Source organism: Panthera tigris, chromosome B1 (genome assembly GCF_018350195.1).
Source record: "Panthera tigris isolate Pti1 chromosome B1, P.tigris_Pti1_mat1.1, whole genome shotgun sequence".
In the NCBI taxonomy this organism is placed as follows: Eukaryota; Metazoa; Chordata; class Mammalia; order Carnivora; family Felidae; genus Panthera; species Panthera tigris.
In genome coordinates, this window is record NC_056663.1 from 38143108 (window position 1) to 38158713 (window position 15606).

At 42.4% G+C, this 15606-nt stretch overlaps 1 protein-coding gene and 1 long non-coding RNA gene across 3 annotated transcripts in view; one reads left to right on the plus strand and one right to left on the minus strand.

Annotated features, from left to right (window-relative positions):
* The window catches only part of LOC122237886 (ankyrin repeat domain-containing protein 26), a 299470-nt gene that overhangs the window by 196743 nt on the left and 87121 nt on the right, over positions 1-15606 (plus strand). The window lies entirely within an intron of this gene.
* Positions 1-15606, minus strand: part of LOC122237887 — a 31313-nt gene that overhangs the window by 7387 nt on the left and 8320 nt on the right. For both annotated transcript variants that reach the window (XR_006216615.1, XR_006216614.1), the window contains exons 2-3: positions 12684-12875; positions 7086-7171 (exon numbers count right to left, since the gene is read on the minus strand). This is a non-coding gene — a long non-coding RNA (uncharacterized LOC122237887). The remainder of the gene's footprint in view (positions 1-7085; positions 7172-12683; positions 12876-15606) is intronic.

Below are 15606 nucleotides of genomic sequence, written 5' to 3' on the forward strand. Positions count from 1 at the left end.
GCTCAAGTAGGGCCAGCCGAGTGGCTAGGATTAGGGTTAGGCTGTGAAAAATTACAAAGGTCTATCTGCTGGCAGTGCAAAGACCTACACAGAGGGCTCAATTTAGCCTGAGTGTCCATCAGTGTTTGGTTTGGGGTAAAGGGCTAGGCTGATTATGTGGCCTACGATAGGGTCTTCACACAGAATCATACACTCTGGCTCCATCGTGGTCTTTGAAAATGGCACCATTTCCTCTTATGGACTTGGGTGAGCAACTTGAGTCAGTCATGTGTTCCAAATCCATTGTTTCCTCAGATCTAGCATTCAGGCCCATTTAGGACCGTGGCTAGGGTTATGGTTAGGACAAGGAAAATGGTAAAGGCTTATCTTCTGAAAGTGCGAAGATGTACAGAGAGGGCTCAGTTGATGTTAAGTGTCAGTGTGAGGGTCAGCCTTAGGTTCTGCTTCAGGTCTGATCTTTGCAAACAGCACCATTTCTTCTTATGCATCTAATTGAGCCACCTTGAGTCAGTTATTTGTCCTAAATCCACTGTTTCTGTCTTCTTGTGATTCAGGCTTGGGTCGAGATGGACCTATGGCTAGAGTTAGTGTTGGGACCCAGAAGATAGTAGGGGCCTATCCACCAGCAGTGCCAAGCCCATTACAGAGAGCTCGGGTGATGGTAACACTAAGGTAAGGGTGAGGCTTAGTTTTTGGCCTCATGAGTTAGGTGGATTGTGTGACTTAAGGTCAGGTTTTCACACAAAATCATACTTTCTAGTTCCATCCTCATGCCCAGTGGCAGTTTGTCACTGTGTCCCTGCATGCATCAACTTCAGTCAGTCTTGTGTCCCAAATCCATTGTTTCTTGAGACTTGAAATGTGGGCTTGGGAGGACCACATCCATAGGAAATGTTAGCGTTAAGGCCCAGGAGACAATAGGTCCCTATCCTCCAGCAAGGCACAATGACCTCATCTTTGAGGATGAGGGTTAGGGTGAGGATCAGCCTAGGTACAGCCCAGGGTGCAGGGGCTGGGCTGATGGTATGTGGTCTGGTTAGATTATCTGTCTGAATCCTACTCTTTTGCTCCATCCCAGTCATGGCCAAGAGCATGGATTCCTTCTGTGTTCCTGGTTGAATAATATTGCAGTGGTCATGTATTCCAATTTGGTTTTTTCCCCATACATAGGATTTTGGCCAAGTTACAACCAGTGACAATGCTAGAGTTAGGGTTAGGGCCCAGGAAATGGTAGGGGCCTATCTGCTGGCAGGGAGAAGCCCTACCTGGAGGACTGAGTAGAGGGTGATGGCCAGAGTGAAGGTCAGTCTTCAGGTTTATATTCAGAGGCTAAGCTGTTGGTGTGGATTATGGTTAAGGTTTCACTCTGAATCCTACTGTCACTTGATCCGGTCATTGGAAATGGCAATGATTCCTTCTACTACATACATGGCCAAGTAAACTCACATTAGTTCTGTGTCCCCAAATTGTGGTTTCCAAAGATCTGTACTCTGGAACCAGGTAGGGCCAGAGCCATTGCTAGGGTTAGGGTTAGAATCTATTAGATGATAAGAGATTATTCACCAGCAGTGCAGAGCCTTCCCTGGAGGGCCGAGGTGAAGGGTGAGTTTTAGGGGGAGGGTCATGTTCAGGGGCTATGATGATGGTATGAGTTAGGGTAAGATTCTCTCTCAGAATCAAACTTTCTTGTTCCATCCTGGTTGTTGCAAAAGGTGTGATTTTTTTTTCTCTGCTTGGGACTGAATAACCTTGCATCAGTCATATGTCTCATTTCTGTTGTTACCACCAACCTGAGATTCAGGCTTGTAAAGAGCCAGGGCCATGGCTACAGTTAGCTTTAGGCACCAGGAGATGGTAGTTGCCTGTCCAGCACTGGTGTGTAGCACTCCCCAAAGTTCTGATGGGAGGGCAAGTGTTAGGGTGAGGTTCAGGCTTATGGATAATGTTCAGGACTAGGGTGATGGTGAGGGTTAGTCTTAGGTGTTGGCTCACAATCCTACATTCGAGCTTCATCCTGGTCATTGCAAACAGCAGAACTTCCTTCTCCATTCCTGTTTGAGTTATCTGGAGTTAGTCCTGTTTCCCAAATTCCTTTTTTGGTCAGACCTGGGATCCAGGCCTTTGTAGGAACAGAGTCATATTTAAGGTTAGGCATAGGGCCTGGAAGGTGGTAGTGGTCCATCCACCAGCAGTGAACAACTCCCCACAGAGTACTGAGCTGAGGACAGCTCACAGTGCTGAGCTGTCAGGATTTGTGACTGGCTTTGGTTCAAGATGCAAGGCCTAGGCAGTTTGTGTGGTCAAGGGTTAGGATTTTGCTCAGAATCCTACTCTTTGGCTGCCTCTTGGTCATTGAAAATGGCATCATTAGCTTTTTTGTCCCTGGTCGAGTCATCTGGCATCAGTCATGGGTCACAAATAGTTTCTTCAGAGCTACCATTCAAGCCCTATTAGGGTCAGAGCCATGGTTTGGCTTAGGGTTAGTGCATGAAAAATGGTAAAGGCCTACTTGGAGGGCTCAGTTGAGAGAATTTGTTAGTGTGAGGGTCAGCCTTAGGGTCAGGTTCTGTAGTCAAGAATACTCTCTACAGCGTTGGTATCATTCAGATAATGAGGAGAGTTTCTCAGACTACCAAAAACTAAACAGATCATGATGACTAAACCAGAATATCAAGAAATATTAAAAGGAACTCTTTCAGTGGAATTGACAGATGAAAAGTGTCAGTATAAAAGTAGAAAATACAATGCAATGAAATGAATTTTTCTGTACAGAAACCATTCAAAGAATTTACAGAAAAGGATAGAAAACATATACCATATACCTCTAACGTGTGGAGGAAAGGAGAAAACAAGGGGTCCAGTCAAATTATGATCAACTTTGTATACAGCTATATATAGTAGAGGTTATATACAAACCTAAAGGTTGCCAAATATCAAAAACCACTATAATGCACAAAGAATTAACATAACGGAATCCAAACATATCACTAAAGAAAATCAGGAAAACACGAAAGAGATAATGTCATGAAAATGATCAGAGAAAATCTTCAAAAAAAATCACAAGACAAGTAATAAAATGGTATCCATCAATAATGACTTTGAGTGTAAAGGGGCTAAATTAATTCATTAAAACCATAGGGAGGCAGAATGGATTAAAAGACAAGACCCACTCACATGCTGCCTACAAGAGACCCATTTTAGACCTAAAGTCACCTACAGATTGAAAATGAGAGGATGGGGTAGCATTTTTCATGCAAATGGTTATCAAAAGAAGGCTGGAATAGCAATCTTATATCAGTCAAAATAGACTTTAAAACGAAGACTGTAACAATAGAAAAAAAGTTCACTATATCACAATAAAGGGAACAATCCAACAAGAAGATACAACACTTGTAAATATATATTGACCCAACTTAGGACAACCCAAATTCGTTAAACACTTACTAATGAATGAAGGAACTAATTGATAACAATACTAGTAGGGGACTTTAACACCCACTTACAACAATGGACAGACCATCTAAACAGAAAATAAACAAGGAAACGGCTTTGAATGACCTATGGACTTAACGGAATATTAACGAATGACCAGATGGTCTTAACGGATATATTGAGATCATTCCATCCTAAAACAGCAGAATACATATTCTTTACAAGTGCACATGAAACAGTCTCAGAACATATCCCATGTTAGGTCATAAAATGGACCTTCACAAATACAAAAAGACTGAAGTCATTCCATGCACCTTTTCTGACAAGAGCACTATGAAACTGAAAGTCAACCATAAGAAAACATCTGCAAAAACCATAGATACATGGAGGTTAAATACCATGCTACTAAATAATTAATGTGTCAGTCAGGAAAAGAAGAAGAGGAAGAAGGAAGAGGAGGAGGACGAGAAGGGGAAGAAAAGAAGAGAAAGAAGAAAAGAAGAAAAAGGAGGAGAAGAAGGGGAGTGGGAGGGAGAGGAGGAGGAGGAAGAGGAGAAGAAGGAGGAGAAGAAAGCACCACTGACACAGGATTCTGCCTGTTCTCTGATGTCTAGCACTAACACTGGAGCCACAGGAATGAAACCCCCAAAAAACTCAGCATCTTTATGTGGCTGACATGAAGGAAGTGACCCTTTAAGGTTCCAGGATAAAGCTCAGGATCTACAGGCACCTGGGCTGTGCAAGAGATCTCAGTCTTCTGCCATTCCTTTTTCTCTGTCCATCCCCAGTGTATACTATTTACTTATGAGGCATCCTCATGTCACCAGGACAATGAGCCCCATATTTCCAAATGAAAACCCTGGTGGCCCAAAAAGGACTGCTATTGTGCTTGAACTGTAGACTCAGTGTGAAGTGTTCTGACATGTCCTTCCCTATCCCAAGTCTTCTCCAACCCAAGGCTCCAAGCTTCTCTTGGCTCTCAAAGGCTTCCAGCAAGTATAAAGAAAGCATTTATCTAGTAAATTAGAACACAGACATCTATTGATGGAGAACCAAGACCAATTGACCCATTCCGATTACATGGAACCCTGGAGAAACCCACTGATAACACAACACACTACAGGAGAACACGGAAGCCTTTTCTTCTGTACTTATTGTATATCCTATGGGGAGTTAGCTCATAATAATTCCAGATGACCACAGAGTTACACTGCACTATCCTAGTCCTTTCCTCTGGGGGTGGGCTAAGGATGACCCTGTGTCCTTTCCTCTGGGGGTGGGCTAAGGATGACCCTGGCAGAAACCTACCAATTTCAGGAATTCCTTGACCATGTTTGGGCCTTTGAGCACACAGCTAAGAAAATGGATGCTGCAGCCTCATGGCAGAACTCTATCTTCTTTCTTCTTTCTCTCTTGTCACTTACCCAGGTCTGATTTTTCTTGAACGCACCATCAATATGTGTGTGCCAGTGCACATGTGGGGACTGGATGGTAAAATGACCACACATGGAGAGCAAGTGGGCACAATTCCTACCAGAACATTAGACTCTCTCATTTCTAAAGCAAACCTGATGGGAGGGATTTGAGCCATGGCCTAAAAAGGCAGAGCCCAGCCTTATCCTCTGGACTCTTCCCACCTCCTGTGACCTGGGCCAGTCCTAGTCTCTTGATCAGATCAGTCACTCTACGGTACAATGAGAGCTTGCATAGAGAACTACAAAAGCCAGTTCTCTAGAAGATGGGATGTCAGCTTCCCTTAACACTGCATAGGGTGTCAGGTGGGGAGTGTTCAGCCACACCTGTACACTAAGTGTCCCCGTGTGCCTAAAAACCTGCATAAAACAGGCAAACGTTTGGGGCCAAAATTTGGAGGAAAAATCAGGTCTATGTCCAGCACTAACACAACAGTGCATGAATGTGCTCCCTGTTTTAAGAGGCATGGTAATGCAGCAAAGTCTCCACTCAAGAAGTGGGTCTTGAGCAACCACCCACCACACTACCACATACATTTCCCAGAAGAGAAGGCCTAGATATCAACCAAGCAGAAGCACTATATCTCAGAATCATAGAGCCTACTTCTACACCTGCCTCTGCTGCTAGGCATACAGAGATCTGTCCTTCAGAAGGACACAGATCCTTTCCAAAGTGACACAGTGCTCCAGTGTCAAAGTTCTTGCTTTGCTTAAGGGTGAGGTTTGGGCACCTGCAGTAGATGTCAAAGTAACAGTGACACAGACTACAGATATATTTCTTCTTCATATAAATGATCCCCAGATGTGGCTGATTATGGCTTGCCCACCATTGGAGATCACATATCATTGATCTCCCTGCTCTAACATGTCAGGATATAATTTCCTTTTTTTTTTTAATTTAAAAAGGCAAAATCTATACTTAATGCATTATGGTGGAGCTAGAACATCCAATCATTTACATAACAATTAATTGGTCCTGAAGAAAAATCATTCATTATGAAATAAATTCATATAAACTAGAACTGGTATGTTGAGCTACACTTTTTTAAATTGATCAAGGATTTGAAGTGTTTTATTATTTTTTCCCTGAAAACACTTTATCCCAATGCATCCTATGTTCATTTATGTCTGATTTTCATGTTTACTAAGCACAATACCAAAACAAAATTGTGTGCAGGAGTTAAATTCTCCAAGATAAAATTCTGAGTCAGGATAGAAGGGTCAAAATGGGAGTGTACAAATAGCAAGATAAAATAATCTGCTCATTTTTTTCCAGATGTATGCCAAATTTTTATTTAATTCTCATTCATTAACATAGCATGCAATATTGGTTTCAGGATTAGAATTAAGTGATTCATCTCGAACAGGCAACAGCCAGTACTCATGATAACAAGTGCCCACCTCAATACCCATCACCCATCTATCCCATACCCCACCCACCCAGAAAAAGAAATCACTGAATCAATCTCACTGACAATTTCACCAAAGATACTTTGTAAGATACTTAGAAATCAAACTGACCAAAGAGGTATAAGATGTGCACTCTGAAAACTTATGAAGGAAATAGAAGATACAAAGAAATGAGAAAAAATTCCATGCTCATGGTTTGGAAGTGGAAACGTTAAAATATCTCTTACACCCAAAGCAATCTACAGAGTTAATGCAATCCTTATCAAAGTACCACCAGCATCTTTCACACAGGTACAACAAACAATCCCAAAATTTGCATGGAATCACAGAAGAGCCTGAATAGCCAAATTAATCCAGAAAAAGAAAAGCAAAGCTGGAGGCTTCATTGCGGAACATATTCCAAAGAGCACACACACAAAAAAAACAAAAACAAAAACAAAAACAAAAGCCTAATGATTTACAGTGATCAACTTACGTATTCCAAGTACGCTTGTTTTTATTTTGTCTTTATACTTACAGTTCATCAGTAATATGATAAAATCAACTGTCGGCTACTCAAATATTTAGAATACATTAAGAAAAATGGGAGAAGAATGTGATATCATGAAACTTCAGTGGTTCTTTACATTTTCTAATCAGAAGTGTTTCAAAATATTCAAATTCACTATTCCCATGTGATAGTAGAATTTGACAGAATTCAACAACCACAAATGACAGACTGCCTTACACGTGAGTTTAGGTATTTCTATACTTGTGTCAGATATCAGTTACCTGTTTGGAGATCACACAGAATGACTCAAAGCTCAACCTCCAGAAGGCTTCCCACTTATTCCAATGTTATATTATTGTATAAATAGCTGAAGACATAAAACAAAGAGTGATGTGTCACTGTGTGTTTAATGCAATCCAAAGAAAGATACCATGCTGCAAAACAATCAGGTTAGATGTGAAATAGAGTACAGAATATAAAACCCAAATGCACTTCGATGCAGGTGGTGCTGGAAAGAGCCCACCTCACTTCAGGGGCAAAAAAAGACTGAGATTAGGGGTTAGAGTCAGCAGAGACTGGTGTTCCCTCAGACAGTGACAAGAAACTAGTCAAGTTCCCACTCTAGTGGTGTCCTGACACATAGATATTAGTTGATGTTGGGGAAGAAATGTTGTTCTGTTGCTGAGAACTCAGTGCTTAGCAGGATTGTGTTGGCCCAGATGGTCACTCCCTGCTCTCACCACCTCCTGGAATGCCTGAACATACTTCATTCTGAGACTCTAATGGTTTGCCCATGCAAAGTCTATACTTGGAGAGGTAAGGATAGAAAAAGTAAACAGTAACTAAAACACCAGAACTTATTTCCACAGACGTGGATATGAGTCAGGAGCCAGACAAGAGCCTCCATACCACCACTGTTATATCACTGAAGGAAGGGAATGGAAAAGAGTGACAGCCCTTTTGCACACAGGGCCCCTAAGTTTAGCTCAAGGATGTTCTCCTTAGATGTGGCCCACTTATGTTGGTGATATGACACCAACCTTGCCTCAGGAAAAGTGCTAGTGCCCTCATGTGAAGTTTCTACCATTTTCCTCTGAGATGAAGACATTTGGCCCTTGGTGCCTCCCTTCAGATTCCCTTGCTCTTACATTAATGAAGATTGCATTAGGGGACATTGACAGACATAATCGGGGAACATTTTCTGATTTTAATCATAGAGTTGTGACTAGTTCCCAGTAACCTGGAATAGGCTGGGCAATGGGAGTCCATGGAACACTTATGCAAGACAAGCCTTAACCAAAAGAGGCACAGGGGCTTTGAATGTGGTCAGCAGAAGAGGTTTGCATGTGCACAGGGGCGGATGATGTTGGGAAGGGTCCTATATGCTTTCTGGAGCAAGGGCCTAGGGTCAAATTCAGCAGCTACAGGGCTGTCCTCAGACAGTGCCCAGTAATTCCTGGGGAGCCTGTACTCACACCATGTGTCATCACATAGCAGTTAATTTATGCTATCAAAAAGTAAAGATTGACCTTCTGCCATGAAAACTCTGTTTTTGGCAGGGTTCTGTTGGCATAGGACCATTTTCTTGCTCTCTGTCCACTCCTTTCAGGGAAGCCTGAACTACTGACCTCCTGAGACCCTTGGGGTTCATGCACGTCAAGTCCATTCACCGAGCAGCTTAGGGCACAAAAATACTCAACGACCGAAATACCAAACCCGAATCTGCAGACTTGCCAGGAGCAAGAGCCTAGCTTGTGACTCACAATGGTATATGTCCACAGAAAGGCAGTGCTTGAAAGCTAGAGATAGCTTGACACATTCCAGACCTTCTTGAAGTTGGTTGGGGTGCATGATTTTTGCTTCCATAATTCTCTGGTATAGCTAGCAGATGTTCCACTTCTCTTCAGGCAGGCCACAGGTCTTTCTTACTCCTTCGATACCAAGCTTGCCCAGGGAATTGTGCCTGTAACATTATCTAGAGCTTCATTCTGCTCTCACATGAGATGATGAACTCTAGGTCTCAGTGTATCCTTTTCAATTCTCTTACACTTATCCTAGACATGTGTTCACTGGGAGACTTTTAGTGCCAGAGTCTGGCAGCAGTTTTCTCCAATTTTAATTGTGGAGTCATGCCAAGTTCCCATAAGTTTGGAATAGCTTTAGGAACAGGTGCCCCTTGGGTATCTTCCAGATCTACCTTGGGAACAGGAGGTATTGGGCACTTGATTGTGTTAATCACAGGAGGATTGCTTGTGGGTAAGGGCAGGTGATATTTTGTTGGGAAACAGTTGGCCTCACTTCTGTGAGAAAAGCTGATGGAGATGTGGCCTTCAGGGCCAAATTCAGAGGAAAAAATCACACAGATTGAGCTGATTAACTCGCAGCGAGCCTATATGAATATTGTCTTTCTACTCCCAGAACAACTAATTTCTGATATCAAGAGGAAAAGATTTCCCTCCTAAAAACTTGGGGAGTTTTGTTTGTTCAGTGTCGATTTTCTCAGTGTTTATTGCTGTGCTCTGTGTCCCTGCCATAGACTACCTGAACATCCTGCTTTCTGAGCCTCTAAGTGTTCCCATGTGCCCATTCCATTTTAAAGCAGGTAAACATGAAAGAAACTACTCAAAACCCTAAAACTCAGAACCCAGTCCCACAGCCTTGGCATCAGCCCATATTGAGACTCTGCCCCCAAAATCATACTGCTTTTAACCTGTGGCAGGAAAAGCTGCAAAGCTGGCAGGTGTCCTAGCTTTCCTACACTGTTTGAATTCAAATATAGGGCTTTTATGCTACTTTAGGACTCCCAGGGGGAAGTAAAATATGTTCCACTTCTCTATGGTGCCCAGGTTTTCCCTAGCCCCAGGATTTCAACCTTCTCTGGGAGGTGTGCCAGTCACTTCATTCAGAGTTTTATTCCATTGTCATCTGAGACAATGAATTTGGACCAAATTCATCCCTTCCAATTCCCTTGTTCTTTTTCTAAGCAGGTTTTCCTGTGACGGACTGAGAGTCCTAGCCTGGAAGTCTCTAGGGTTTTCATTGTGTAGTCCTGATGTTATTGAATCAGGCTGGAATGCAGGCGGAAAAACCAAGTGGCACTCAGAGATCTTGGTGGATCAGAATTTATTTAACACTGGCGGGCTCAGAGGAGACCATTTCTCCAAAGTTCTGAGCGCCGAATGCAAGCGGGAAGTATAATTTATAGTTGTCAGCCTCCATATTTGTGGGGGAGGGTGGTTTCACTCATGGGGAAAACAGGGCAAGAAGAACCTGCAAGAGGGGTTTCTAAGCCAGAGACCAGAGCTTGTTGTAGTCCCATCAGCCATCTTGTGTAAACTTTATTCATTTTCCCAAAATTCCCCCCTTTGATGCCTTTAAAAAAATCTTTTATTAGGCATCACTTTTTAGTTCTAATGTTTGGTATCCTCGGAGGGTTAAAATATGTGCTGCAGTTTGGCGAGAAACAGTGTTTCCAATAAAACTTACCAGGGTATTTAGTATACAGGGGCCAATGGTCACAAGTAAAATTATGGAAAAGAGGGGCCCTGCCAGGGTAGGGAACCAGGATGCCCAGTCTGTGAGATCCCATTCTCTCGATTCAGTATTTTCCTGTTGTCTACATTGAATTCTTTCCTTGAGTCCCTTAACCTTAGTTGTAACTATTTCTGACAGGTTTACAAAATAGCAAAATTCCTCCTCCAGAAAGATACAAGTCCCTCCTTTTTCTGAAGTGAGGAGGTTGAGGGCCCACCTATTTTGGAGGAACACTGCCACCAGGGAGTTTATTTGGCTTTGTAAGGTTACCACAGAATCTGCCACCTATTCCATGTTTTCATTTGTCACTTGAGATAGTCTATGGTATAGTCCTACAGATGAACCTATGTCCCCTATTTTGGTTCCAGTTCCTGTCACAATTCCTGCTCCTATAACAGGTAGCAGGATTGCCCGTTTAGCCTGGGACTTGGGGCTAAACGCTGTTAGGAATTGATCTTCAGTGTACACGGATATCTCTGGGGTTAGGAGGATGGAAAAACATATCTGAGTCCACTTGGCTTCTAAGCATCGGTAGGCCAAATTAAAACACAGATAGAACACCCCAGGGGTTGAACATAGGGTTGTATTCCTCTGTAAAGTTATATTTCTTTCACACAGAGAGGTACCGTTCATACATCAGGAACTGTACAGATTAGATTGTTGTCATTTGTGAGACGGATCCCAGTGGCCAGGAGTCCAATTAAGACAGAGGTGTTGGTTTTTAGATTTACAGGAGCTTCCCATGTCAAAGGGATAGGAGTGGCTAGGTAAGCTCTTCGGCTGAGGGCCATAACATCCAGCAGGTTTGGGTGTGATTATCTATTTTATGGAGGACTTGTAGAGTTGGCCCAATGCTGGAGTGGGGGAATTGGTATTTGATTGAGGGATGAAAGGTTCAATCCCTGGTAGGCTGCCAGGGGAGTTGTTGCCTTTTTGGCTTTTATTACCCTATCCTGTGTATCCTATAACTTTTTGAAAGACCCTGTCTTGCACACCTCCCCTGTCTGAGATCTCCCATTGAGGAAGGAAAGTGTAGCGAGCTCGCTTCCCTCTCTGGAGGCCCTCGTTGTGACATGTCTTCCTGAAATTTTGGGTTATCTCTATGGTCCAATACTTAGTCCTTGGGGCAGTGGGTGACTGACAGAGTGGGTGTTTCTCCCTTGTAACAATCTTTGTGGAGGGAGGTGAAGGGACTGAATGCCCTTGACCCCTTTATTGTCATATAACAACCCTGGGGGCAAAGTGGTTAAGTGGCAGTTCTGAGGGTGAGAGAGGTTATCATAATATACAGGCAATACCTAATAATGCTCCCAACCATAAGAGGTATGTGAGATCCAGCATGCATCTTTTGTCCCATGTCCACCTTGTTGGTGCAGTCTCTATCAGCCCAACAGTAAGAAGTAAGATCAGGGCTATGATACCAGTGAGGGGAAAGGGCTGGCAGAGTTGCATCCAAATCCCTGGGCTTGGTCCCCATGTTGATTCCTCAAGCTTCTTCCGTGTGCAGGCCAGCCAGCTTCCGGGTGTGGCTAGAGCAGGGCTGGAGATCTCAGGGGCCAGTGTCTTTTTGAGGGTCAGTTTAAGTAGGTTGACTGGATCTGGATGGCTTCTTCAGGTTGAGGGTTCCTCGGAGGTGGCCTTCTTAGCTCTGGAGTGATTGACCCATGGGGTGATACCTGAAACTGAATCCTCTATTTGGTTGTATGTCTATAAATTCCATCTCTAAGTCTTTGAAAGGGGCGGGTTTCTGGTAACTGTCAGATCAGGCTTAGGGAAGATATGGTTTGCATATTTACAGATCCATTCCAGTTGTTTAAATAATCATACACCCAAGGGGTCTTATTATCCCCATAGAATAACAAACACAGAAGATTTTCTATACATGAAATACTATGACAATTTTTATGAAGTTTACCTCAAGTTGTCTAGTTTAGGCAAACAAAAAACATTTAAAGGCAATCATAACTAGAATTTAACATCCATAACGGTGCATTGTTGAAACATAGTTGTTCTCTCTAAAATCCCCCTCTCCAGAGATAGCCAAATTGAGACCAATGCATTTGCAGAACAAATCCAGTCTTAACAAATCTGGCCTAATTATTTACATAAGCTCAGCAAGAGTAGCGATTGATCATGAGGATCTTTTAAAGCTTGCTTTGTTGGAACCTTTTATAAGGAATCTCTGGGTTGAACTTTTAGTAGCCTCTCCAGGCCAGAAGCCAAGCCAAATACTTGCCATCAGACAGGCTTTCAATACCTGTAGAATTGAGCGAATTCCTCTTCATGAGGTCCTCAAGATATCCTGAGGTTCCTGAACCTGCCAGGAAGTGACCTTCTTTACTTACCTGGTGAGGCTGCTGGGAGAACTGTAAGCAAGGCACCAGACCAACAATTCCAAGGGGCTTTATGGGTCCATGTTTAATAATGCCAATCCTAGTTCCTTAAAGCTGTCTGGTCATATCTGAGTCTATGAATATCCTCAAATATGACATTCCAGTCAAAGCCTTGGTAAAACAACCAGTATTTTCAATAGTGACCTGTTATAAGATGAACAGATTATTATTGAACTTATGCAAACAATTGTAATTGCCATGAAAGAAAGAATACTCATTGAGAATTTTGAGTTTCAGGGGAATTATGTACAGAGAAAAGATAAATGCTTTAGTTTATAAGCGAATATTTTATGACATTTTTGTATATTACAGATATCTTAAAAGTTTCCTTAATCTGGAAGAAGAAACATTAGAGAAGCAGCAATATTTTCAAAAAGAATCACAAAATGTTCCTAATTCTTGTTTAATTTGAATGCATCATTTTAGTTCTGGAAATTCTTACCCATTTTAGTATTAATCTTAAAGATGTCAGATACCTGTATTTGTCCCCAAAGTCCTTTTTATAAATCTCCTTGAAGAAGAAACACTTTTTTTGAGAGAATAAGTACAATTATAAATGGCAAATTCTCAGAAATAGACATTGTTAAAGATCTGATGAGAGTTCATTATGATGCAATTGGCAAAGAAATTCGGTTATTTCTGTGACACATAACATCGCAAGTAATCAGACTATTAAGTGATGACCTTATATCAAAACATTAAAATTTTAGGAATTGCATATATTTGGGCAGGTTTATCATTGTATGACAGTGCTTTTCCAAGTAACTTAGCACCCCAAATAAAAGGGCCTAATTGGTCAAGACTTCATTTACCATTTAAATCCTGAGAAGTTTGTTAAAACCTCAGAAGTCATAAGTGAATCTTAAATAGGATTACAGATTATTACAAATCTTAAAATTTTATTTATTCAACCAAAGTTGCAATAAAAGATCCCAAAGGTGAATGGTATAGCATTATACAGTTGTTATCAAAACCTAGCTCCTTTAACATTGAGAAGTTTTAATTAAGTAATCAAAGACCTGATAAAGATGAAAGCTAAAACTTTGATTTTCCTGGAGGATAAACCTTTGTTTGCATTGTATTATCAAGAGTAGATCAACAGTTCAAGAAAACTTTATCATTTGAGCAGAGAGAAAAGCAGAATTTCAAACTTATACCAGTGTACTTTAAAAGTTCCATTCATCTCAACCTTCTGCAACTTTCTTTTGCTTCTAAATTTTGTCCCAAGCCATTTCTTTCCAAATAACCAGTCTCATTTAGCACAAAATTACTTTATTCTACCCTCAACAAAACTGTATTTCCATTCCTTATATCTTTCTTATATACTTCCTATTTTCCTACACACAGGGTAGCTTTTTTTTTATATTCATCAGTCTTAAGTACACTGAGCAGAAATTTAACTCTTAGGAAACCTTAGTCTCCAATTGAGGACTTAGTAACAAATTGAGAGGTATTTACACCAGAACCATTTAGATGGTAAATTCATGAACAAATTAAGTACAAAGCATGTTTTTCAATAGGTCCTTATAGCCTTGATTTCACAGCAATAAGAAGTTAAAAACACAAATGTTCAATAATCAAAGCTTTATCATCCCATCCTATTTGGAAAGTTTCAGGTTACCAAGGACCTTGAAAGTTATCTAAAACATTACCCATTAAAACTTTGAGACAGGACAGGAGCCAAGATGGCAGAACAGCATGGAAGCTTTTTGTGTGTCTCGCATCCGTGAAATACAGCCAGACCAACACTAAACTATCCTACACACCTAGAAAACCAATTGGAAGATTAACACAAGAATCTGCACAACCTGAACCACAGAACTCAGCAGGTACATGACATCTGAAGAGCTGAACTTGGGGACCAAGAAGCCCCGAAAGGTAGGGAACTGCTTTTGCGGGCGGAGAGAAGATGGAGAATGGAGAGTGGGGGAGCATACAGGAAAAGCACCCCTCCCCAAAAGCAGCTGGAGAGAAAGTGAAAAATTAGAAACAGCCACAGGGACTAAACTAAAAAGGGAGAAAGGAGAAAGGAGAGGGTTTAAATTCCATGAAGACTGTAAACAAGGGGAGCGCAAAGTCTGCAACTCCGTGCAGTTCGATACCTGCCGGTGCTCTGGTGGGAAAGGTGAATCCCCAGGAACAGAGTGGGGTCTGGGAGGTTCTCGAGCCACATGGAGAAAAGCGGTTCCACTGTTGGAAGGACATTTGGTAGAGACTGTTGAAGCTACCTGGTCTCAGCAGACCCCAGAAGACAGCCACATTCACTGGTGCTGGGGCAAGGTTGTTGAGGGTGAAGCCTGGTGTCAGATGTGTGTTGTGATTTTCCATGGTTCCTGAAATGCTGAGGCTACACTCTCTCGTGATTTTTTTGTGGAGGCGGGCTGGCACCTGGCTGCAGTCTTGGGCACCGGCAACAGCAGCATCCAGTGGGCGTTCCTGGGTGCATCTGACATTTTGCCATTGCTCATTTGGCCATTGCTCTGTAAGACCCTCCTGCAGAGGGGCGGAGTGGGTCAAAGCCGCAGTCCTTTGGAAGTAAGGGGCCGGGGAAAACAGCCACATCTGAGACAAAACTTGGGAGAGAGGTACTGCCTGGGGCCTGGTCACAGTGGAAAAGTGGGGAGTGGATGAGACCTGAAGACAGAGGACCGTGCATGACTCCTGATCCAGGAGAACAGACTGGGTGGCTGGGTGGTGCCATTTTTTCACTGCTCCCACACATGGGCATGCGTACCCATGAGCACCATAACAATCCACCCCAGTTGGCTAGCAGCAAGCAGCACCATCTGGGGGGAGCGGAGCTGTTACACCAAGCCCTGCCCAACTGGGACAACTTGACTTTTCAAGAACACAAACCTCACTGCCGGCTTAATCT